The 24,309-nt window shown below is 45.9% G+C and overlaps 1 protein-coding gene across 2 annotated transcripts in view; it reads left to right on the plus strand.

The window, feature by feature from the left end:
• The window catches only part of GATAD2A (GATA zinc finger domain containing 2A), a 132,423-nt gene that overhangs the window by 57,866 nt on the left and 50,248 nt on the right, over positions 1-24,309 (plus strand). For both annotated transcript variants that reach the window (XM_012809450.2, XM_023517170.1), the window contains exon 2: positions 749-837. The gene's annotated coding sequence lies outside the window, so the exon portion shown is untranslated. The remainder of the gene's footprint in view (positions 1-748; positions 838-24,309) is intronic.

A 24,309-nucleotide genomic window follows, 5' to 3' on the forward strand; every position in this document is an offset into this window, starting at 1 on the left:
TTTTTTTTTTTTTTTGATAGAGACAGAATCTCACTTTATCGCCCTTGGTAGAGTGCCGAGGTGTCACCACAGCTCATAGCAACTTCTAACTCCTGGGGTTAGGTGATTCTCTTGCCTCAACCTCCCAAATAGCTGGGACTACAGGTGCCTGCCACAACGCCCAGCTATTTTTTGTTGCAGTTTGGCCAGGGCTGGGTTTGAACCCACCACTCTTGGTATAATGGGTCCAGCACCCATTATACTCACTGAGCCACAGGTACTGCTCGATTGATAGAAATTTATTTTCTCCACTTGCTCCCCATGGTGGAAGGTAGCAGAGGCACAAAGCTCTGGTGGAAATCTAAAATTTTGCTGTGGGCTCAGCGCCTGTGGCTCAAGCGGCTGCCTGTGGCTTAAGCAGCTAAGGTGCCAGCCACATACACCTGAGCTGGCCAGTTCGAATCTAGCCCGGGCCCACCAAACAACAATGATGGCTGCAACCAAAAAGTAGCCAGGCGTTTTGGTGAGTGCCTGTAGTCCCAGCTACTTGGGAGGCAGAGGCAGAAGACTTGATTGAGCCCAGGAGTTGGAGGTTGCTGTGAGCTGTGATGTCACAGTACTCTACCCAGGGTGACAGCTTGAGGCTCTGTCTCAAAAAAATAAATAAAATTTTGCTGTGTAATTACAGGTGTTAGAGACATTTAAAACTGCCAGTATGTTCTAGGAACCTTCCTTGGAAACTCTCATTTGTTTCTGTCCTTCACATTAGGTTGGTCAGCACATTGATGAAAGTTGCCTCTTGACATTGCTGCAGCCATGGCCAACTGGTAGGACCAGCATCCTATACCCCAAAGCCAGGTGAGTGCTTGGGATCTGGTAGCTGTGGAATGAAGGCTCTGACTTGTTCATTGGGCTTCAGTCAGCTCCTTGGATACTTTAAACTGGACATTTCCAACCAAGCACTACTTCAGAAGTTGATAGCCACCTCCTAGAGAAGAGGGAGCTGGGTCACCCTGGGATTACAGGCCATGTCATCTCTGTAGGGCTGCCCTAGAGTTTCAGGGGTAAAGAAATCATTTTTCTTTTTTTTGAGACAGAGTCTTACTATGTCACCCTCAGTAGAGTGCTGTAGTGTCACAGCTCATAGCAACCTCAAACTCTTGGTCTTAAGTGATTGTTTTGCCTCAGCCTCCCAAGTAGCTGGGACTACTACAGACCCCTGCCGTAACACCTGGCCATTTTTTTGTTACAGTTGTCATTGTTATTTAGCGGCCCGCACCAGGTTCAAACTTGCTACCCCTGGTGTATGTCGATGGGGCCCTACGGGCACTGGGCCAAAGAAATCATTTTTATTGATCACACATTGACAAGCCCAGCCCTGGCTTGGTGCCTGTAGCTCAGTGAGGGGGGCACCAGCCATATATACTGAGGCTGATGGGTTTGAGCCTACCTTGGACCTGCTAAACAATAATGACAACTGCAACCAAAAAAAATAGCCAGGCCCAGCAGCTACTTGGGAGGCTGAGGCAAGAGAATCCCTTAAGCCCAAGAATTTGAGGTTGCTGTGAGCTGTGATGCCACGGCATTCTACTAAGGGTGACATAATGAGACTCTGTCTCCAAATAAATAAGTAAATAGGATGAGCCTGTCCACTGTGAGGCTCAGAGGCAGAGGATAATCCTGGCCAGGTGGCCTTTGCCCTCTGGCTGTTCACATAATTTCTCAACACTGACCTACACAGTTAGAATTTTTCCTTAATCACACAGTGCAGGGCACCACAGTGGTGCTTGGAGCTAGTTGTTCTTACTCTGCCCTGTGCCTCATGGGGAGGCTGAACCGGCTCTCCCTGTGTAGAGTTCTTACATGGAGACTGTGGAACCCAGCAGGGCATTTGCCTGATGCTTTTGTGGATTTTCTGTGCTACCATCAGGGCCTGGCCAACATTTTGGCCCTGGAAAAGAACGTAGAAGTGAGAGATGTCTTAGAACTTGGTGGCAGTTTGGATACCTCCTGGGTCAGTTGCTTCCTGTAGCCTAGAGTTGGCAGTTGTCTTGCTAAAGGATGTATCCCCCATCTTAACACATCTTGTTGACTGCACAGTATGAGATTTGGCTGCTCTGACCTGCCCACTGTACTGAGTATTGGAAGAAAATGTGGGTATGGTCACGGGATTCTTTTTTTTTTTTTTTTTTGAAACAGAGCCTCAAGCTGTCCCCCTGGGTAGAGTGCCGTGGCATCAAAGCTCATAGCAACCTCCAGCTCCTGGGCTCAAGCAAGTCTCCTGCTTCAGCCTCCCAAGTAGCTGGGACCACAGGCGCCCTCCACAACGCCTGGGTTTTTTTTTTTTTTTTTTTTGGTTGCAGGTGTCATTGTTGTTTGGTGGGCCCGGGTTGGATTTGAACCTGCCACCTTAGGTGTATGTGGCTGGTGCCTTAGCCACTTGAGCCACAAGCACTGAGCCGGTCAAGGGATTCTGATATCAGGAAAACATTCTAGAATATCTTACTGACAAAATCAAACTTCCTGGGTGCTTAAAAAAGCTTTTTTCCCCCCAATTAAATTGAGACAATTTGTATACCAAACAATTCACCCATTTAAAGTATACAATTCAGTGTATTTTAATATATCCTAGAGTTATGCACTTGTACCATTATTTAATTTCAGAACGTTTTCTTCACCCTAAAATGAAACACTGTACCCATTGGTAGTCACTTCCCACCCCTGATGACCAGTGATCTGCTTTGCCTGGACTTTTCTGGAGTTCTACACTATGTAACCCTTTGTGTCTGGCTTCTTTCACTTAGCACTGTTTTTTTGAAGTTCATTTGTGTTGTAGTCCATGTCTGTGTTTCATTCATTTCTATGGCTGAGTAATATTTCATTGTGTAGATTGTATAAATAGGGACATTTCATTTGTTTCTGCTTTGGGGTTATTATGAATAATGTTGCTTTTCACATTCATACACAAGTTGAATACCCATATTTCTTTCTTTTTTTTTGAGACAGAGCCTCAAGCTATCCCCCTGGGTAGAGTGCCGTGGCATTTCAGCTCACAGCAACCTCCAACTCCTGGGCTCAAGCGAGTCTCCTGCCTCCGCCTCCCAAGTAGCTGGGACCACAGGCACCCGCCACAACGCCCGGCTATTTTTTGGTTGCAGCCATCATTGTTGTTTGGCGGGTCCGGGCTGGGGATTCGAACTGGCCACCTTAGCTGTACGTGGCTGGCGCCGTAGCCGGTTGAGCTACAGGTGCCGAGCCTGAATACCCATATTTCATTTTTTTAGGTACATACCTAGGAGTGTAATTGCTGGATCATGTGGTAAACTCTGTCAAAATTTTTTTAGGGGCTTGGCACCTGTGGTTCAAGCCGCTAGGGTGCCAGCCACATACACCTGAGCTGGCGGGTTTGAATCCAGCCCGGGGCCACCAAACAACAGTGACGGCTGCAAATAAAAAATAGGCATTCTGGTGGGTGCCTGTCATCCCAGCTTCTTGGGAGGCGGAGGCAGGAGACTAGCTTGAGCCCAGGAGTTGGAGGTTGCCGTGAGCTGTGATGCCATGGCACTCTACTCAGGGGGACAGCTTGAGGCTCTGTCTCAAAAAAAGAAAAATTTTTAAAGGAACAACCAGACTTCTATCTATGGCTCCTTCATAATTTTACTTCCCCTAACCCTGCAGGGGGCTCCAGGAGCTTTTTGGAGACAAGGTCATACTTATTTTGTGACAGTTTCCTAGAGATGCTTGTGGATTATCAGTGTTAGCAGTGCTCTTTACCTACTGCTGGTGCCAGAATACCATCACTACCGCTTATGGGTGTCAGGGATAAACAGAGAACCAGGGGGAGTCCCTACAACTATGCAGCTCTTGTACTATTTGTGAGGATGAGGAGACGGGGAATGGTCATCAGTTGTGCAGACCAGGATAGTGGCGGTAGCTAAGGGTTCTCCCAGGTCCCAGGCTGGGTGCCCTGCCTCTGTGTGGCCTGTTCTTAACTCAGAAGCATCTGATCTGGGCAGTATGTATCATTGAATGAATGACTGGAGGTTATCTTCCTCTACCTTGTCACCAGCCAGTGGAGAAGACACAGCTATAGCATTATAAGCTATTATAAGCTGTTATAAGCAGTCAGTTTTGGGAGATCAGAAAGGGGTTTCCCAGAGGCCATCCAAGTTTTCCTTTGGGCCCGTCTTCTCCCTGCCCAGTACACGAAGAGACCTGATGGGAAAGTGCAGTTTGTAAACAGACAGGGCACGAGATGTTCTGTGGTCAAATAGGCAGAAGCTACCTTGAGTAGCTTCTTCAAGACTTATAAATTTGTCAGCTTGTGCACTTTTTGTTGTGGCTTGTAAGTCAGCCCAGTACAATGATTGGTACTGATTTTCTCCATAAAACGCAAATTTGCCCTACTCTTGGGTTTGTCCCGCCCAGCACTAGTCCACACTTTCGAATTTCAGCTGAGGCTATGGCCTGTGGTCTCCTGAGGTCTTCCCATTCCTGCTACCCAGGACCTAGTGGTCACCTAGGAGGGCTGGAGGAGGGCTGACTCCCATTCCTGAGGCTCCTGGATAATCCATACACAACACCTGACTTGTGCACTCTTATTCTGTACAGTCTCTGCCTGCTTAGATTCATGGACATGATGTCTGCCAATAAATTTTGCCTTCTGAGTTCTATTTGTTCAGCAGGTATCTGATGCTCATGTACAAGGAGTTTGGCCTTGTGCTGGCCGTTAAGGATCAAAAATGGGTATGACTGTGGGAAAACAGATGCTTCTCAGAATAAGTAATGCAAATGGTTCCCAGCCAAGGTATGCATGATGCTCAGTCTTCCTAATAAAAGAACCCTGTATGGGGTAGCACCTGTAGCTCATTGGGTAGGGTGTTGGCCACATACAGTGAGACTGGCGAGTTTAAACCCAGCTCAGACCAGCTAAAATAACAATGGCAACTGCAACAAAAAAAATAGTCAGGAGTTATGGCGGGTGCCTGGAGTCCCAGCCACTTGGGAGACTGAGGCAAGAGAATCACTTATGCCCAAAAGTTTGAGGTTGCTGTGAGATGTGACGCCATGACACTTTTCCCAGGGTGATAGCTTGAGATGCTGTCTCAAAAAAAAAAAAAAAAAAAATAGAAGAACCCTGTATATTGGAACTTCACCAAGACTTTTTTTTTTTTTTTGAGACAGATTCTCAAGCTGTCACCTGGATAGAGTGCTGTGATGTCACAGCTCACAGCAACCTCAAACTTTTGGGCATAAGTGATTCTCTTGCCTCAGTCTCCCAAGTACCTGAGACTACAGGCCCCCGCTACAACACCCAGCTATTTTTTTATTCCAGTTGTTGGTTACTGGCCCAGGCTAGGTTTGAACCCGTCAACCTTGCTGTATGTGGCTGGCGCCACAACCATGGGTGCTGAGTCAAGACTTTTTTTTTTTTTTTTTTTAAGACATAGTCTCACTTTGTCATCCTTGGTAGAGTGCTGTAGTGTCATAGCTCACAGCAACCTCAAGCTCTTGGGCTTAAGCAATTCTATTGCCTCAGCCTCCTAAGTAGCTGGGACAATAGGCACTTGCCACAATGCCTGGGTATTTTTAAAGATGAGGTCTTGCTCTGGCTCAGGCTGGTCTGGAACCTGTGAGGTCAGGCAGTCCTACTTGCCTCGGCCTCCCAGAATGCTAGGACTATAGGCATGAGCCACCTCACCTGGGCCCAAGACATTTCTGGCCTTTAGGCTGGCAGACACCCAGAGTGGGCACTGTTCAAGTAGGAATCACAGCTGGGATTCACAGCTCCTTGGAGGGAGATTTGGAATATTTAGTAAAACTTCACATGCGTTTACCCTTTGCTCCAGCAAGTCTACTCCTAGAAATGTATCCTAATGATAACAGTCAAGAATAATGAAAGGTCATAGATTATACCCGTAATCCCAGTGCTTTGGGAGGCTGAGGCAGGAGGATTGCTTGAAGCTGAGAGTTTCAGACCATCCAAAAAGAAAGAAAGAAAGAAAAATTGGCTGGGCATGGTGGCATGAACCTGTAGTCTAAGCTACTCAGAAGGCTGAGGCAGGAGGATTGATTGGGCACAGGAGTTTGAGTTTGCAGTAAGTTGTAATGATACCACTCTACCCTAGCCCAGGCAACAAAGTTGAGACATTGTCTCAAAAAAAAAAAAAAAAACCAAAAAACCAGGGTGGTGCCTGTGGCTCAAGGAGTAGGGCACTGGCCCCATATACCAGAGAAGGCGGGTTCAAACCCAGCCCTGGCCAAAACTGAAAAAAAAGAAAAAATGTTACATTAAATTGGGACAAAATACTAAAAAAAAAAAAAAGAGAGAGAGAGAGAGAAAACAAGGATTGTGTTCATTACCACACTTACAAATTGCAAAGCTAGAGGCAGGGCATGGTGGCTCAAGACTGTAGTCCTAACACTGGGAGGCTCACAGGTTCGAGACCAGCCTGAGCAAATGCAAGACCCCATGTCTAAAAAATAGTGGAGCATTGTGGTGGATGCCTATAGTCCTAACTACTTGGGAGGCTGAGGCAAGAGAATCACTTGAGCCCAAGAGTTTGAGGTTGCTGTGAGCTACGACTCCACAACTTTCTACCGAGGGTAACAAAGTGAGACTGTGTCTCAAAAAAAAAAAAAGAGAAAAAAGGAGGAAAATTAGGACTTAGATGTGCTTTAGTCAGGGCTGAGTGACTGATGGGGTAGATCCTGTAGGAGCTGAACCCTGAGTGAGAGGAGAAGGTAGAGATGTTTTCATACATGTATATGGTGGTGATAGGATTTCTAGGTGAAATGACAAGTGGAGAAATGAACAAGGTGAAGGAAGAAGAGATACAGTATGCTGCTACTTACCTAAGGAAAGGTGGAAGGATGTGAACAAGTAGATGTGCTCACATTATTTTATTACTTTTTTTTTAGAGGTAGGATCTCACTCTGTCATCCAGGCTGGGGTGCAGTGGCCTGCTGAAAGCTCACTGTAACTTTGAACTCTGGTTCTCAGGTGATCCTTCTACCTCAGCCTCCTGAGTAGCTGAGACCATAGGCATGCATCACTGTGCCCAGCTAAGGATTTTTTTTTGGACACACGAGACAGAGTCTCAAGCCTTTGCCCTGGGTAGAGTGCCAGGGCAAAGGTTTGGTAGAGTGCATCATAACTCATGGCAATCTCCAACTCTTGGGCTCAAGTGACCCTCTTGCCTCAGTTTTTGTACTTTTTTTTTTTTTTTTTTTTTTTGAGACAGTCTTACTATGTCACCCTTGGTAGAGTGCTGTGGCATCACAACTCACAGCAACCTCAAACTCCTGGGCTTAAGTGATTCTCTTGCCTCAGCCTCCCAAGTAGCTAGGACTTCAGGTGCCTGTGCTGCAATGCCCAGCTATTTGTTTTTTGTTGTTGTTGAAATTATTGTTTAGCAGGTCTGGGCCAGGTTTGAATCCGCCAGCTCTGGTGCATGTGGCCAGTGCCCTAACCACTGATCTATGAGCACAGAGCCAATTTTTCTATTTTATAGTAGAGACAGGGGTCTCGATTTTGTTCAGGCTGCTCTCAAACTCATAAGCTGAAGTTGTCCACTGGCTTCAGCCTCCCAGAGTGCTAGGCTTACAGGCATGAGCCATTGTGCCTGGCCTAAGGTTTTTAATTTTTGTGGAACTGGGCCCTTGCTGCATTTCCCAGGCTGGAATTAAATTCCAGGCCTCAAGTGATCCTCCTCCCTTGGTCTCCCAGGGTGCTGGGATATGGGTGGGAGCAAGCATACCTGGTCCATGTTTTTATGTGTGTGTGTATAATTTTTTTTTGAGACGGAGTCTCAAGCTGTCACCCTGGATAAAGCACTTGGTATCATAGTTCAAAGCTGCCTCCAACTTGGGCTCAGGTGATCCTCTTACTTCATTTTTTTTTTTCTATTTATTGGTAGAGACCGGGTCTTCCTTTTGCTCAGACTAGTCTTAAACTCCTGAACGAAAGCAATCTACCTTCCTAGACCTCCCAGAGTGCTAAGATAACAGGTGTGAGCCACCACACCATATTTTATATTTTTAAACCATAAAGGAATCAAATGGTCACCTCCAAGAGGAGGGATGGAGAGGGCACCAGGGTTCTGGGAGACTCTCAAGTGTTTCTGTCTTTCTGTCTCTGTATGTGTTGTTGTTTTGAGACAAGAGTCTCAAGCTGTTGCCCCAGGGTAGAGTGCTATAGTGTCACAGTTCACAGCAACCTCAAATTCCTGGGCTTAAGCAATTCTCTTGCCTTAGCCTCCAAGTAGCTGGGACTACAGATGCCCTCCACAATGCCCAGTTATGTTTTGTTGAAGTTCTCATTGTTGTTTAGCAGGCCAGGGCCAGGGCCAGGGCCAGGGCCAGGTTCACACCCGCCAGCCTTGATGTATGTGGCTGGCACTGTAACCATTGTGCGATGGGCACCAAGCCTAGAAATTTTTTTTTTTTTTTAACAGTCTCACTATGTTGCCCTTGGTAGAGTACTGTGTTGTCATAGCTCACAGCAACCTGAAACTCTTGGGCTTAAGAGATTCTCTTGCCTCAGCCTCCGAAGTAGCTGGGAGTATTGCCACAATGCCTGGCTATTTTTAGAGAGAGAGTCTCACTCTGGCTCAGACTGGTCTCAAACCTGTGAGCTCAGGCAATGCAGCGGCCTTGGCCTCCCAGAGTGCTAGGATTATAAGTGTGAGCCACCATGCCTGGCCCTGAAAGTTTTGAAACTTACCCTATTTTTTTTGAGACAGGGTCTCATTTTGTCACCTTCCGTGGAGTGCACAGCTCACAGCAACCTCAACTCTTGGGCTCAAGCCATTCTCTTGGCTCAGCCTCCCAAGTAGCTGGAACTACAGAGGCCTGCCACAATGCCTGGCTAATTTTTTAAGATGGGGTCTTGCTCTTGCTCCGGTGGGCCTCCAACCTGTGAGCTCAGGCAATCAATTTGCCTTGGCCTCCCAAGTCCTGAGAACTTACCCGGTTTTTATTATTTATTTATTTATTTATTTTTATTATTTTTTGTTTGTAGTTTTTGGCTGGGGCCGGGTTTAAACCCGCGACCTCCAGCATGTGGGGCCGGCACTCTACTTCTTGAGCCACAGGTGCTGCCCACTTACCCTGTTTTTTTTTTTTTGAGACAGAGCCTCAAGCTGTCCCCTTGGGTAGAGTGCCGTGGCATTACAGCTCACAGCAACCTCCAACTCCTGGGCTCAAGCGAGTCTCCTGCCTCCGCCTCCCAAGTAGCTGGAGGCGCCCCCCACAACGCCCAGCTATTTTTTGGTTGCAGCCATCATTGTTGTTTGGCGCGTCCGGGCTGGGGATTCGAACCTGCCACCTTAGGTGTACGTGGCTGGTGCCTTAGCCGGTTGAGCTATAGGTGCCAAGCCAACTTACCCTGTTTTTAATCATAGTTTTGGTTTCAGGGTAATAATGCCAATATGTGTATTTATTAATTCTGTTGTATATTATAAGAATTACCAAATAAGGAATGAATGTCTTTAAGAACTAAAGTTTTTGGCACAAAAGAGAAAGCCCAGATAAAAAAACCAAAGCACTCGGCTCGGCGCCTGTGGCTCAGGTGGCTAAGGCGCCAGCCACATACACCTAAGGTGGCAAGTTTGAATCTAGCCCGGGCTCACCAAAACAACAATGATGGCTTCAACCAAAAAAATAGCCGGGCGTTGTGGCAGATGCCTGTGGTCCCAGCTACTTGGGAGGCTGAGGCAGGATACTCGCTTGAGCCCAGGAGTTGGAGGTTGCTGTGAGCTGTGATGCCATGGAACTCTACCCAGGGGGATAGCTTGAGGCTCTGTCTCAAAAAACAAACAAACAAACAAAAAACCAAACCCAAAGCACTAAAGTAAAATGTTAAATCTGTACTGAGAACATAGGGATTCTTGCCTAAGACACTACTATCAAAGTTGTATACAAAGGAGCCACATAGGCTTCATTGGCCAAGAGTGGGGCAGGCAAGTGTGACCAAGAACAGAGAAACCCACAGGTTTAACATTGGCAAGGTAGTTCGATGCCTGTAATCCCAGCTACTTGGTAGCTAAGGCGTAAGGATATCTTTGAGCTCAGCAGTTTGGGACCTGGATGGGCAATGAGACCTCATTTCTTTTTTTTTTTTTTGCAGTTTTTGACCAGGGCTGGGTTTAAACCCATCACCTCCCATATATGGAGCCAACACCCTACTCCTTTGAGCTACGGGCACTACCTGAGACCTAATTTCTTAAATAAAAATTCATAAATTCATGTTGGTGTTTACAGGACAAGGAAGAGACTGACCAGTTAGGGAACTGGCTTTTTTGAAAATGGGCAAATGTTAGGGAACCAGCTTTTTTGAAAATGGGCAAATAGGAAGAAGCAAGCATTTGTGGGCTCAATGCTTAAGGAATGAGGTCATGGGTAAGGGCAAGTTTCCCTCACAGGTCAGTGCTGGAATTTTCTGGAATCATTAGGATGCTCTTATATACCTACCGTTCAGTGCAGCACCCAGAGGAGTAGTGTAACTGAGGAAATCAAGTTTAATTTTATTTAATTTTTTAGCTCATAAATATGAAGCAGTAGAATTATGAGTTTATGATTTTCCAGGCTCCTATTGGATGGTGGGAGGATTCCAGACATTGATCCTCCGTGGCTGCTAGTCCCCAAGGAGAATGTTGTGCACTTGTCATACCTTGTGGTCTAGTGTGTGGTAAATTGGATGCATGCCAAACTACCTCACAGGGATGCCATTTGCAAAATCTGACTGTAGTTAAGATTATATGACCTAATTGTTAAAGCATATGATTGGAAGTAAGGAGAGCTACTGAGTTCAACCAAGTGTGACTCTACAACAAAGATTGAGGGATGGGCCGGATGCTGTGGCTCATGCCTGTAATCCTAGTACTCTGGGAGGCCTAGGTGGTGGATTGCTTAAACTCATGAGTTTGAGACCACCCTGAGCAGGAGTGAGACCTTGTTTCTAAAAAAAAAAATGCCAGATATTATGGAGGGTGCCTGTAATCCTGGGAGGTTGAGGTAAGAGGATTGCTTGAGCCCAAGAGTTTGAGGTTGCAGTGAGCTATGATGCCACAGCACTCTACTGGGGGCAAGAAAGTGAGACTCTGTTTCCAAAAAAAAAAAAAAAAAAGTGAGGGATAGTGGGGCCTTGTGGCAGGCGCCTATAGTCCCAGCTACTTTGGGAGGCTGAGGCAAGAGAATCACTTAACCCCAAGAGTTTGAGGTTGCTATGAACTGTGATACCACAGCACTCTACTGAGGGCCAAATAGTGAGACACTGTATCAAAAAAAGAAAAAAAAAAAGAGTGAGGTATGGTTGGCAAGTTGTTGAAAGTATGAAGCTGGGCGCAGTGGCTCACATGTGTAATCCTGGCTGTCTGGGAGGCCAGGGCGGTGGGTAGCCTGATCAAGACTGAGATCCTGTCTCTACTAAAATGCAAAAACTGAGGCAAGAGGATCTCTTGAGCCCAAGAGTTCGAAGTTTCTTTGAACTATCGTGTCATGGCACTCTACCCAGGGGGACAGAATGAGACTCAGTCTCAAAAAAAAAAAAAAATGTATGAGGGTGGCATTGTATTCATGTTTGTCATGTGTTTATAAATACTCAGCCCTTCATCACAAAAGCTAGTTGGCAGGTGGAAGGAAGGAGTGGCATGTGGGAGACAAGTGGTTGGTCCTCCAATGGCTGTGGATCTGGATGGGGGGCACGTGCAAAGTCTCTCTACTTCTATGGGTGTGTTTGAAATTTTCTGTAATAAAAAGTGTGGAATTGTGATTAGCCTAGGCCTACCTTCAGGGAGCTTCATGGCACAGGTCATCCTAGGCACGGGAAATGGCAGTTTACAAAAGGTGAGGTATAGGCTACTTGTGATAGTTTAAATTCAAGCTGAAAATCTTGAGCAGAGATTCTGGAATTGTAAGGGGCTTTGGCCCATTGGACAGCCTCACACTGTGATATCTACATTCACAGCTATCTTTCATGGAGCCCTTGGAAGATGTTAGCAATGAAATGAGTACAGTTCCCATTTCACAGATGAGGAAGCTGAGGTGCATGATCGTGATGAAGCAGGTTTTCTGGCTTTGACCTGACCAGCTGTGACGCTGAGGCCAGATTTCTCCCTGTGAGTCTCTGGGCCTTCTCCATCCTTTCTCTTCTCTAGGTACCACCTGTGTATCTTCTCTGTATGATTAAAGACCATTCTCTTCTCCGTATTGATATAATACCATTAGCCAGCCAAGAGTGGATAAAATAGGTGGTGAACTGGTCTTCCACCATATTTTTGTAGTGTTTAGAATTTGTAATCTAGGGATCCAGCTAACGGTGGGGGAGGGTCCTCAGCCCCACCTTTCTCAAGCTTGTGCTGTGTCCACTCCATGTTCTCTCTGCACTCCCCTTGTTCTTCCAGGGGCTCCTGGGGCTGCTCCCAGTGGGAGGCCTGTCCTTGCAACCCCTACGAATGTCCCTGGGGCCCAGTCAGCTCAGGTCCCTGGTAGACACTTAAGCAGGTGTTTGGCTGAATGAGTGAATGAGTCTGGAAGCCTTGGCACTTCGTAGTAGTGTGTGATATAAAGCCACAGTAGGTTTTGTTTTGTGAAGCAATGTGGGGTCTGTAATAAGAGCTTGCTTAATGGTGCTCTGTTGGAGGCAGCCTGTGTGACCCCAGCTGCCAGAGACCTGTCCCTCTTTCTACCTTGGGTCCTCATGGGTAAATTGTCTCATGTATATCCCACATTTTCTTTCTTTTGTTTGTTTGTTTTGTTTGAGACATAGTCTCAAGTTGTTGCCTTGGGTAGAGTGCCATGGCGTCATAGCTCACAGCAACTTCAAACTCTTGGGCTTAAGTGATTCTCTTGCCTCAACATTCCAAGTAGCTGGGACTAGAGGTGCCCGCCACAACACTCAGCTATTTTTGTTGTAGTTGTCATTGTTGTTTGGCAGGCTGGGCTGGATTCGAACCTTCCAGCTCCTGTGTATGTGGCTGGCGCCCTAGCTGCTGAGCTACAGGCGCAGAACGTATCCCACGTTTTTAAAACCCAAGACATTGGCTCCTTTTCTGGGAAAAGGTTCTGAATTCCCACCTGAATGGAGGGCTTGCTGAGAGCTTGAGGTGGCTGGTACACATGGGAAGGACATTGTGCCCTAATGGGCAATGGCTGTATGGTGGTTTGAGTTCCCAGTGTACAAAAGAGGTGTCTTTCTTAGAGGACCCAATTCTGTGTTCTTAGGGTCAGATTAAACCTTCTTTTGCCTTTTAATTTTTTAGCAGCTCTTAGTTGTGGCTCTTGAGATTGAGATTTTTGGGTTTTTTTTACCATTTTAAAACTTTCAGTTTAGTGACATTAAATAAATTCACAATATTGTGCAGTTATCACTTCTAATTCCAGACCATTTTCATCACTCCAAAAGAAACCTCATACCCATTAGCAGTCACTCTCCATTGCCCAGCTTTCCCCAGCCCCTGGCAGCAACTCATCTCCTGTCTGTCTCGGGATTTGCCTGTTGTGGGCAGTTCATATACTGTAAATGGGATCATACAGTGTGTGGCCTTTTTTGTCTGACTTCTTTCACTTAGCATGTTTTCAAGATTTGTCTGTATTGGATTAGGACTTTATTCCTTTTTATGGACAAATATTGAATGGATATACTGCACTTTGTGTATTCATCCATTGAGGGACATTTGGATTATTTCTATTTTTTCACTATACTGAATATTCCTGCTTTTCACCTTCAGCTACAAGTTACTGTTTGAATGCCTGTATTTAATACTTTTTGGTATATACTTAAGAGTGGAATTGCTGATCATATAATTCCGTGTTTAACTTTTTGAGGAACTGGCAGACTGTTTCCATGTCACTGTATAATTTTACATTCCTCTCAGCAATATGTAAGGGTTCTGATTTCTCCACATATTCATCCAGTACTTGTTATTTTTTGCTTTTTTGATAGCCATCCTAGTGGGTGTGAAATGGTGCTTCATTGTGGTTTGGATTTGCATTTTCCTAATGACCAATTATTTTCGCATGCACATATTAGCCATTTAGCTATCTTCTTTGGAGAAATGTTTGTTCAAGTTCTTCGCCCATTCTTTAATTGAGTTGCTGTCCTTTTGTTGTTGAGCTGTGAGAATTCTTTATATATTCTTTGTATGTTCTGGACACTAGATCCTTATCAGATATATGATTTGCTGATTTATTTCTCCATTCTTTGGGTAGTTTTTCACTCTTCTCACAAAAGGTTTTAATTTTGATACAATCCAGATTATCTTTTTGTGTACTTCTGGTGTCATTTCTAAGAATCTATTGCTAAATCCAATGTCATGACATTCTATCCCCGCCCCCCATACATACACAATGTGTGTTCTTCTTAGAGTTTTGTAGAGTTAGCTCTTAATATTTGAGGTTTTGTGTTAATTTTCTTACATGGTGTAACATGAGGATTTTGTCTATCTTTGAATGTTATCTTTTCTATTGGCCTAAAGACATTTTGACTTGTTTAACATTTTGGTGGGAAGAGGATAATAGCTGGGAATTTTTTATTTTTTTGAGACAGAGTCTCAAGCTGTTCCCCTGGGTAGAGTGCCATGGCATCACAGCTCACAGCAACCTCCAACTCCTGGGCTCAAGCGAGTCTCCTGCCTCAGCCTCCCAAGTAGCTGGGACCACAGGCGCCCGCTACAACACCCGGCTACTTTTTTTGGTTGCAGCCATCATTGTTGTTTGGCGGCCTGGGCTGAATTCGAACCCACCACCTTAGGTGTATGTGGCTGGCACCTTAGCCACTTGAGCCACAGGCGCCAAGCCAATAGCTGGGAGGTTTGAAAGGATTTTTTTAAATATGTTTAATAGGCTTGGCACCTGTGGCTCATGCAGCTAAGGCACTAGCCACATACACCTGAGCTGGCAGGTTCAACTCCAGCCCGGGCCCGCCAAACAACAATGATGGCTGCAACCAAAAAAAATAGCCAGGCATTGTGGTGGGCACCTGTAGTCCCAGCTACTTGGGAGGCAGAGACAGGAGACTCACTTGAATCCAGGAGTTGGAGGTTGCTGTGAGCTGTGATGCTACGGCACTCTACCTAGGGTGACAGCTTGAGGCTCTGTCTCAAAAAAAAAAAATAAAAAAATATATATATATGTTTAACAAATGTGTACTGAGGGCCTCTTTCGTACTAAGCATTGTGTGCCCATGGCCCTTGGATGGTAGTGCTGAACAAAGAGGTGTCCTTTATTCTTATGGGGTGGAAGCAGGCAGAGTGATGAGTAATCAAGAGGTGATGAAACAGGATGGAGGGGTAGAGATGAGACTTGAGGGCATGTGTGAATAGGAGATAGAAGTAAACTTTGCTGGTATCAGCATAGACCTAGAGAGGAGCCTGGCAGAGGAGTAGGGTGCAAGGGCCCTAAAGTAGAATTGATTGTGGCTAAAGCTAAGAGAACAGGGTGGTGGTGAGAGTGGCTGGAGATAGAGTCAGAGAGGCTACCTGCAGGGCCTTCTGGTCAGGGCAAGACCTTTGCTTCCACCTTATTAGGTGGCATATTTTACCAAAGGCATACTGATGAGAGAACTTCCCTCTTGTGTACAGCTTACAGGACAGTTTAGCCAAGCTGTCACCCAGAGGTTGCTACAGATGAAGTTGTCAGGTCTGTCCTCAGAGGTAAGATTCCCATTTATAGGTTGAAGAGTAGAAGTAGGACTCCTAGGGGTAAGATTCCCATTTATAGGTTGAAGAGTAGAAGTAGTTTTAACAGCTATGCAGGATATGCTGTGGGGACTGCTTGTGGGAAGGTCCACAGACTGCACAGAGACCAGAAACTTTCTTTCATCTTAGAAGTATTCATCCCTGCTTGTTTCCTGTGGTCTTCCCTATAGCTCAGTGATACTTAAAGGAGAAGCCTGACAAAGGGAGTCTCCAGCCCATATGTCACTACATTGCTGGGTGCCTGATGAAAATGGCAAGAGATAGGTGGTGCCCATAGCTCAGTGCGTAGGGCGCCAGCCGCATACTCCAAGGCTGGTGGTTCCAACCTGGCCTGGGCCAGCTAAAACAATGACAACTGCAGCAACAATAACAACAGCATAGCTAGGCATTGTGGCAGGCGCCTATAGTCCCAGCTACTAGGGAGGCTGAGGCAAGAGATTTGCTTATGTCTAAGAGTTTGAGGTTGCTGTGAGTTGTGATGCCATGGCACTCTACCCAGGGGACAGCTTGAGATGCTGTCTCAATAAATAAATAAATAAATAAATAAAACAAATGGCAAGAGATGAATACTCAGTTCTCTCACTTTCCATTTAGCATTTCGTTCTAGGAACAGAGATGGCTTTTCTGGCCCTTTGTGGGATTTTCTGTGCTAAACCTCCCTGCCATTTTTAGCCACAGGCCTTTGATGGAATTGGTGGTCAGGGCTATAGCTCTGCCTAGCCTGGTCCTGAGAGAGTGTAGCCCTGGAAGGGTTAAGACCTCCCATTTTGTGATGTGACGCCTGATGGGCATGTAGCAGATGGCAAGGAAATGGCAGGCATAACTCTTTGTAGGCATTGTATAGGCTCTGTGGCCCAGGAGGAAGTTGAGAGGGGACAGAGGGCTGGTCGCCTCCCACAGGAGGAGAGTGCAGCCAGCTAACCCTCACAGTGACATCTCACAGCTGGGGCTCTGGTCATTGCTTACCTGTGGGTTTAAGACTGCTCAGATTCCCCTTCACAGACAGTACCTTTGTTTCTGTTTTGTGTGCTTTTTATGGAGCATCTGTTTCTCACTCTGAAGCTTCAGGCTTGGGCTTGCACATGGGCACAGGCCTCAGCTGATGGTGGCTCAGGTGCCCATGCAGGGATGCTTCAAGCGTGTCCTCAGATGGGGTGGTATTGTGCTCTGAGCACTTCTGAGATGTCACACACAGAAACCAAGTCTTGATCTCCAGCAGTGAGCCCCACGAGCTATCAGTAGTTTCAAAGACTTAATGTGCTACTTGTCTTTCTCCCCATAAACTTATGACCAGTTTAAGTACACTTTTTCTTATTGTCTAGTATGATTTGAGGGTTAAGACAAGTTTTTATGTCATGTTGCTGCAAATGGGTGTTCACAGGCCATGACACAGCTATGTGCAGAAATTAATTGGGATCCTCGTGGGACCTTTACACAGCCTTTGTGGTCAGCATTGTTTGTTCCCACTCTTCAGAAGTTTTCAGGCAATTGGTGGTGTCCAGGAGAATATAACAGTACAATTCTTACACCATCTTCCCTGGATAGGAACTTTACTTCTCTATCCCCTCTACTTCCCCACCCACTCCACCCCCACCTCCCTGCCAGATACACTATGATTCTGTGGAGAAAGATTGGTTGAGGTCTGGGGACCTGGCTCTCCCAGGCCTGGTCTTGGATGTTCCTATGGTGAGTCTGAGTGGTGGAGTACACCATAAGCCAGCATTTGCTGAGAGCAATGACCTATATATTTTTTAGAGATAACTTGCCCCCAAACTGTTTTGTTCTGCCCACAGTGTTAGAACGAGATGCTATTAGGGCTTTTCTTCACTTCATAGGCTTAGGTGTGACTTGTGTTTAGGAATTTGCAGACAATCAGGTTTTGAAATTTGCTTCTTTGTTTATTGAGATAGATCTTGCCTTAGCCTCCTCAGTAGCTAGAATTGTAGGTACACATGACTATGCTTGGCAATCTTTCTTTCTTTCTTTCTTTCTTTCTTTTTTTTTTTTTTTTTGGTGGTGATTACTTGAATATATTAAGGTTTCTGTGATACTTCGCTCTCCAGCTTAATTTTGTTAAAATATATTTCCAGGGGCGGTGCCTATGGCTCAAAGGAGTAGGGCCCTGGCCCCATATACTGGAGGTAGTGGGTTCAAACCCAGCCCCAGCCAAAAACTGCAAAAAAAAAAAAAAAAAAAAATATATATATATATATATATATTTCCAGGGTGGCACCTGTGGCTCAAGGAGTAGGGCATCAGCCCCATATACCGGAGGTAGAGGGTTCAAACCTGGCCCCAGCCAAAAACTGTAACAGCAACATAGGGCAGCACCCGTAGCTCAGTGGGTAAGGTGCCGGCCACGTACACCAAGGCTGGCGGGTTCGAACCTGGTCCAGGCCAGCTAAAATAACAATGACAACTGCAACAAGAACAACAAAAAATAGCTGGGTGTTGTCGTGGGTGCCTGTAGCCTGTAATCCCAGCTACTTGGGAGGCTGAGGCAAGGGAATCGCGTATAGCCCAAGAGTTTGAGGTGTGAGCTGTGACGCCACTGTACTCTACCCAGGAAAACAGCTTGAGACTGTGTCAAAAATAAATAAATAAATAAATGAAATAAATAAATATATAAATATATATTTCCAGAACTTTATTTAGGAGGCATTGTTTGTAAGTCTTTCACCTTAAACAATCGTATTGTAAAATATGTGTTGCATTTGTAAATGGGAAAGCCAGAGGTGCCTTTCCTATTAACTACTTCGTTATTAATAACTTTAATCTTGATTCAGCACCTGTGGCTTAAGTGGCTAAGGCGCCAGCCACATATACCCAAGGTGGCAGGTTCGAATCCAGCCTGGGCCCGCCAAACAACAATGACGGCTGCAACCAAAAAATAGCCAGGTATTGTGGCGAGCGTCTGTGGTCCCAGCTACGTGGGAGCCAGAGGCAGGACACTCGCTTGAGCCCAGGAGTTGGAGGTTGCTGTGAGCTGTGATGTCACAGCACTCTACTCAGGGGATAGCTTGAGGCTCCTGTCTCAAAAAAACAAACAAACAAAAAAAAGCCTTTAATCTCTGGAACCAAGGACTGAATATCTATGTCTTAGATGGATGTCTTAGTCTGATTTTGCCTCAGATTCTCTGATTTTGTCTATTTGGTGATGGGAATGATCTTATATTGGGTGGGTCATTAACATTTCAGATGGAGCACTGAGAAGGGACCTTGCCATTTGGCAGTGTAGTGCAAGGGCACACCTGAGTTGTTACCTGTGCCCTGTTAGAAGGAGGTAGTCTACATGCTTTGGAGCAGAACCTCTGCCCTGACTGCTGCATCAGAGTGTGGTACACATAAGTAGCATCTATTTGTGGAAAGGTTAAGTAGGGAACACCTTCAGGGACTGTCACTGTCTGGGCACCCCCCCCCCCCCCAAATACTAATATTAGCATCATGAATGTGGTGTTGTGAGGGGAGACACTTTGTTTAAATTGTGTGTGTCTTGACACAACGCCCTATGTTCTATGGCGTTTGACAGGTTTCTGCAGACCCTACCCCAAATACTAATATTAGCATCATGAATGTGGTGTTGTGAGGGGAGACACTTTGTTTAAATTGTGTGTGTCTTGACTTTTGGGAGTATGTTCTATGGCGTTTGACAGGTTTCTGCAGACCCTACCCCAGGCCTGATCTTCAGTATGTTCAATTGAATACAAGTGTCCCATCTGTACCAGAATGCTTTTAAAGGATATTTATTAAAAGTATGAATTATCTTTTATTTTGCTCCTTCTGCTTTTCTTGGGATGAGTTTTCAAATTCCTGTGTATTTCTCTGTCACCTTTTGTGCTACTGTTTCTTCCTTCCTCTTGCCTCTCTTCAAATCCAGATTCTAGCCTTGAGGCCCAGCTCAATTAAAAGCATTTCTAGATTCTTCCTCTCTTTGTTTGGGCCAGCATGGTGGACTCCTTTTCTAGTGTTGACTTACAATCAAATAGTGATTTGTGCACACATTTCCCAACCTTCGTTGGATCTGTGCTCCTCAGGTGGCCGGGACCCAAGTTGCCCCTCCCTTGTCTGCCCTCCACAGAGGAGAGGCCCCATGGTCACTGGTCCCTAGGAGGTCGTCATCTAGCATGTAAGGATCCTTTATTGTCAAGGATGCCTGAGTTGAGGGGCCTGTTGGCAGTCCACATCTGCTGGGGCCAGGCAAGTTGTGGTCTAGAAGGGGTGTTCCAGGCACTGATCAGGCTCTTCATGCTGCAGAAGTTCCCTTTAGAGTTCATGCCTTGTCTAGATAAGCAACAGTAAACAGCAGTAAGTTCTTTTGGCTTTGCTGGAGGTTGAAATTACTATGTGTTGGCTCAGCACCTGTATAGCTCAAGCAGCTAAGGCGCCAGCCACATACACTTAAGGTGGTGGGTTGAAATCCAGCCCGGGCCCGCCAAACAACAATGATAACTATAACCAAAAGATAGCTAGGCATTGTGGTGGGCCCCTGTAGTCCCAGCTATTTGAGATGCTGAGGTAAGAGAATCGCTTGGAGTTGGAGGTTACTATGAGCTGTGATGCCATGGCACTCTTATCTACCCAGAGCGACAGCTTGAGGCTCTGTCTCAAACAAAAAAAGAAAGACAGAAAAAAGAAATTATGTATTTTTGGCATGAAGTAGTAGTCACAAGAGAGGTTGCAGTGCCAGTGTTTAGAGATCATTCTGCTGTTCAACTGGGTAAGAAATTACTGGGCCACAGGAGTGTGGGTTGAGGTAGAGAAGGTAGGTAAGAATCAGTGGGAGACTCTGCAGGGGTCTGAGCTTCCTCACGTGGTCCATGAGTTGGTGATTCTGGCCCCGGTGTCTGATCTCATTTCCATACTTTGTGGTGGTTTTTTTTTTTTTGGCAGAGTCTCACTATGTTGCCCTCGGTAGAGTGCCATTGGTTCACAGCTCATAGCAACCTCAAACTCTTAGGCTTAACAGATTCTCTTACCTCAGCCTCCTGGGTAGCTGGAACTACAGGCTCCTACCAGAACACCTGGCTATTTTTTTGTTGCATTGTCATTGTTGCTTAGCTGGCTCAGGCTGGCTTTGAACCCAACAACCTCAGTGCATGTGGCTGACACCATAACCACTGTGCTAGGGTGGCCGAGCCCCCTCCCCTCCCCCCTTTTTTTGAGACAAAGTCTTGTTCTGTCACCCTGGGTGGAGTACTGTGGCGTCATTAAAGCTCACAGCAACCTCAAACTCTTAGGCTCAAGTGATCCTCTTGCCTCAGCCTCCCAGGTAGCTAAGACTATAGGTGTGCACCACCACGCCCACCTAGTTTTTCTGTTTTTAGTAGAGACTGGGTGTTACTCTTGGTTTGGGCTGGTCTCAAACTCCTGAGCTCAAGCAATCCATCAGCCTCAGCCTCCCAGAGTGCTGGGATTACAGGCATGAGCCACAGTACCTAGCTGCTTTTTCTTATTTTTTGGAGACCAATAGATCAGGAGCTGTGTGAATGCTGATCACCATTAAGAACTGCTGTTCACAGCTTGGCACCAGTGGCTCAGGTGGCTAGGGCGCCAGCCACATACACCTAAGGTGGCAGGTTCAAATCCAGCCCGAGCCCACCAAACAACAATGACAGCTGCACCCGCCCCCCCACAAAAAAAGAACTGCTGTTCTTTTGCTCAGAATCAAACATAGAACAAAGACTTTTCTTAAGATAATTGGACAAGATTTAGAAATGGAAGAAATGAAAATTGTGTGTACACAAGTGTATATGAGTGCATGTGCATGCATGTGTGTGTTGTGCAAGGTGACTCCATGTATAACTAGCCCAGTGTGCTATACGGCTTTAGGGGACAGGAAGGTGCACTTTCAATGCCTCACTATTGCCTATGTCCACCAGGATTCTGTCCTTCAAGGTCATATGCTCATGATCATAAGTACCATATGTTCCTTGTCCCCTGCCCTCTCTTCTTGCTGACCTCAGCTTCACTGGAACTTACAGCCTAGATGGGGCCAAAAGTGCTAATCAGGTACTGAGAGCCTTGCCATGGCTGTCAGAGACTGATGGTGAGACCATCCATCTTGTGAGAAGCCTTTAGAAGAGTGACTAAGTCTTTTCAGTAGGACAGAAAAAATTTTTGGCCACATTTCTTACTTTTGTAAAGTGGTTGTCCACCTGGCAAAACCTCTTAGCCACCTGATAGGCCTCTCAACACCAGGGAGAAGGCTCAGAAAACCTGTATCTAGTCCCCAACTCCAGGGAGCCCCACTGTGGACTGGATAAGACACAGGTCATCACCAGGTTGGGGGTGAAATGATGTGCAAAATTGAAGGACCAAGGTGCTGGGATGCCCCAGCTGGGTCCTGGTGTGGTCCCTCAGGCTGTGCCTGGGCTGTAGTGTTGCAGGCACAGGCAAAGTCATCAAGACCTTTAGCCCTGTGGTAACTTTGTTTCCGGGATTTTTTTTTTTTTTTTTTTTTTGAGACAGAGTCTTAAGCTGTTGCCCTTGGTAGACTGCTGTAGCGTCACAGCTCACAGCAACCTCTAACTCTTGGGCTTAAGCAATTCTCTTGCCTCAGCCTCCCAAGTAGCTGGGACTACTGGTGCCCACCATAACACCTGGCTATATTTTTGTTGTTGCAGTTGTCATTATTACTTTAGCTGGCCCAAGCTGGACCTCTGTGTATGTGGCCAGCACCCTACCCACTGAGCTATGGGTGCTGCCTATTTCTGAGACCTTAATCCATCCTGTGGGACAAGACACAATGCTAAATGCCTGCCTATCCTGGAGTGGGATAGTCATGTATAGGGCAAAGCAGGGGTTAGGGAGTGGTGTGGAGTCCATCTTCCTGGATACCACCCCCACAAACTAGGTAAGCTGTCCTTCTTGGGGGTTTCCTGACACAGATGAACCATCTCCCTCAGCCTTCAATGGCAAGGGCCAGTCCTGGTTACCTGGCAAACCTGTGCCATGTGGCTCCCTTCCTGACATAAGGCATCCCTGGGGCCCCAGGCCTTTATTGACTCACCATAGTAAGTGTAGATCACCCTTTGGACACCTTGGATCACACTTTGTGCACCAGCAGAAATATCCTACTCTCCCTCCTGGGCCCCTGGTCTGGAGCCTGAGCCCCTCAGGTCCTTTTCAGCCCCTGTGTTTTTTCTTAGGCCTTTGGTCTGACGTTCAGGCCTCTGGGCTGAGGAACTACTTGTTTCTTTAACTTGGTTAAAGTTTCATTCACTGCAGTAATCGAGTTTATAGTGTGTAATTTCCTTCTACGATTGACCTGTTTATCTTGAGAGTTCCAAGTGTGAGCTTTAGGACAGTATAAAATTGACCCTTCAGCAAGCTGTCTTGTTTGCACTTGGCCCTTTTTGAAATTAATTTTTTTCTGACTTGTCAAAAAGAGTTAACCTGGAGGCCAGTGCCCCTAGCTCAGTGGGTAGGGTACCGGCTACATACACTGAGGTTGGCAGGTTCTAACCCAGCCCAGGACAGCTAAAACAACAATGACAACTATAACAACAAAAAGAAAGCTGGGTGTTGTGGTGGGCACCTGTGATCCCAGCTACTTGGAGGCTGAATCAAGAGAATTGCTTGAGCCAAAGAGTTGGAGGTTGCTATGAGTTGTAACGCCACTGCACTCTACTCAGATTGACAGTTTGAGACTGTCTTAAAAAGAAAAAAAAGAGTTAACCTGGCACCCTGGCCTTGGATTAAATGCCACATTAGAGTCTTTTTTTTAAAAAACACTTTTCCCTGTAGTCAGTTTTGCTATAAGGCTTGTTTTGGAAAATTAGATTTGTTCCAACAATATTGATGTATTAGGGAACAGTTGAAACAAAGCACAGATGTTGCACTTGGTCATCTGTGGTTTTGGCCAGGAGAAATACCAGGCTAGGAGTTGAAAAAGTATAGCACTCAGGCTGGTGGCCTATTTTTGTCAATAAAGTTTTATCGGGACATAGCCACACCCATTCAAGTGTATACAGTCAGCCCTCTCTCTGTATCCTCTGATTCTGCATCTTCAGATTCCACCAATTGTGGATCAGAAATATTTGAAGGATCAGACAAGGACATTACTAGTAAAAATACAGTAGAACCTCTGCTAGCTACTACCCAAGGGACTATGATGAAACTGTTCAACATGTGAAGGCTGTCAACATAAGAAATTCTGATTGAGTACATTTGGTATACGTCTGGTCTATGAAAATTAGGTCATCTTAAGGAGGTGGTCAGTGTTGGAGGCCGTCAACTTTCAAGGTTCTACGATGTATATATTTGGAGGGGTAGTTACAATAAAAAATACCAGTGCAACAATATAAGTGAATACAAACAATACAGTATAATATTTACATAGCATTTACATTGTATTAGGTACTATAAGTAATCTAGAGATGATGGAAAGTATACAGGCAGGTATAAAGAGGTTATATGCAAATACGATGCTTTTTTTTTTTTTTGAGACAGTCTCAAGCTGTTGCTCTGGGTAGAGTGCCATGGCATCACAGCTCACAGCAGCCTCAAACTCCTGGGCTTGAGTGATTGATTCTCTCTCTTTTTTTTTTTTGAGACAGAGCCTCAAGCTGAGCCCCTGGGTAGAGTGCCATGGCTTCACTGCTCACAGCAACCTCCAACTCCTGGGCTCAAG

This window comes from Otolemur garnettii, unplaced genomic scaffold (assembly GCF_000181295.1).
Source record: "Otolemur garnettii isolate 467f Iridium unplaced genomic scaffold, OtoGar3 scaffold00105, whole genome shotgun sequence".
Taxonomy (NCBI): domain Eukaryota; kingdom Metazoa; phylum Chordata; class Mammalia; order Primates; family Galagidae; genus Otolemur; species Otolemur garnettii.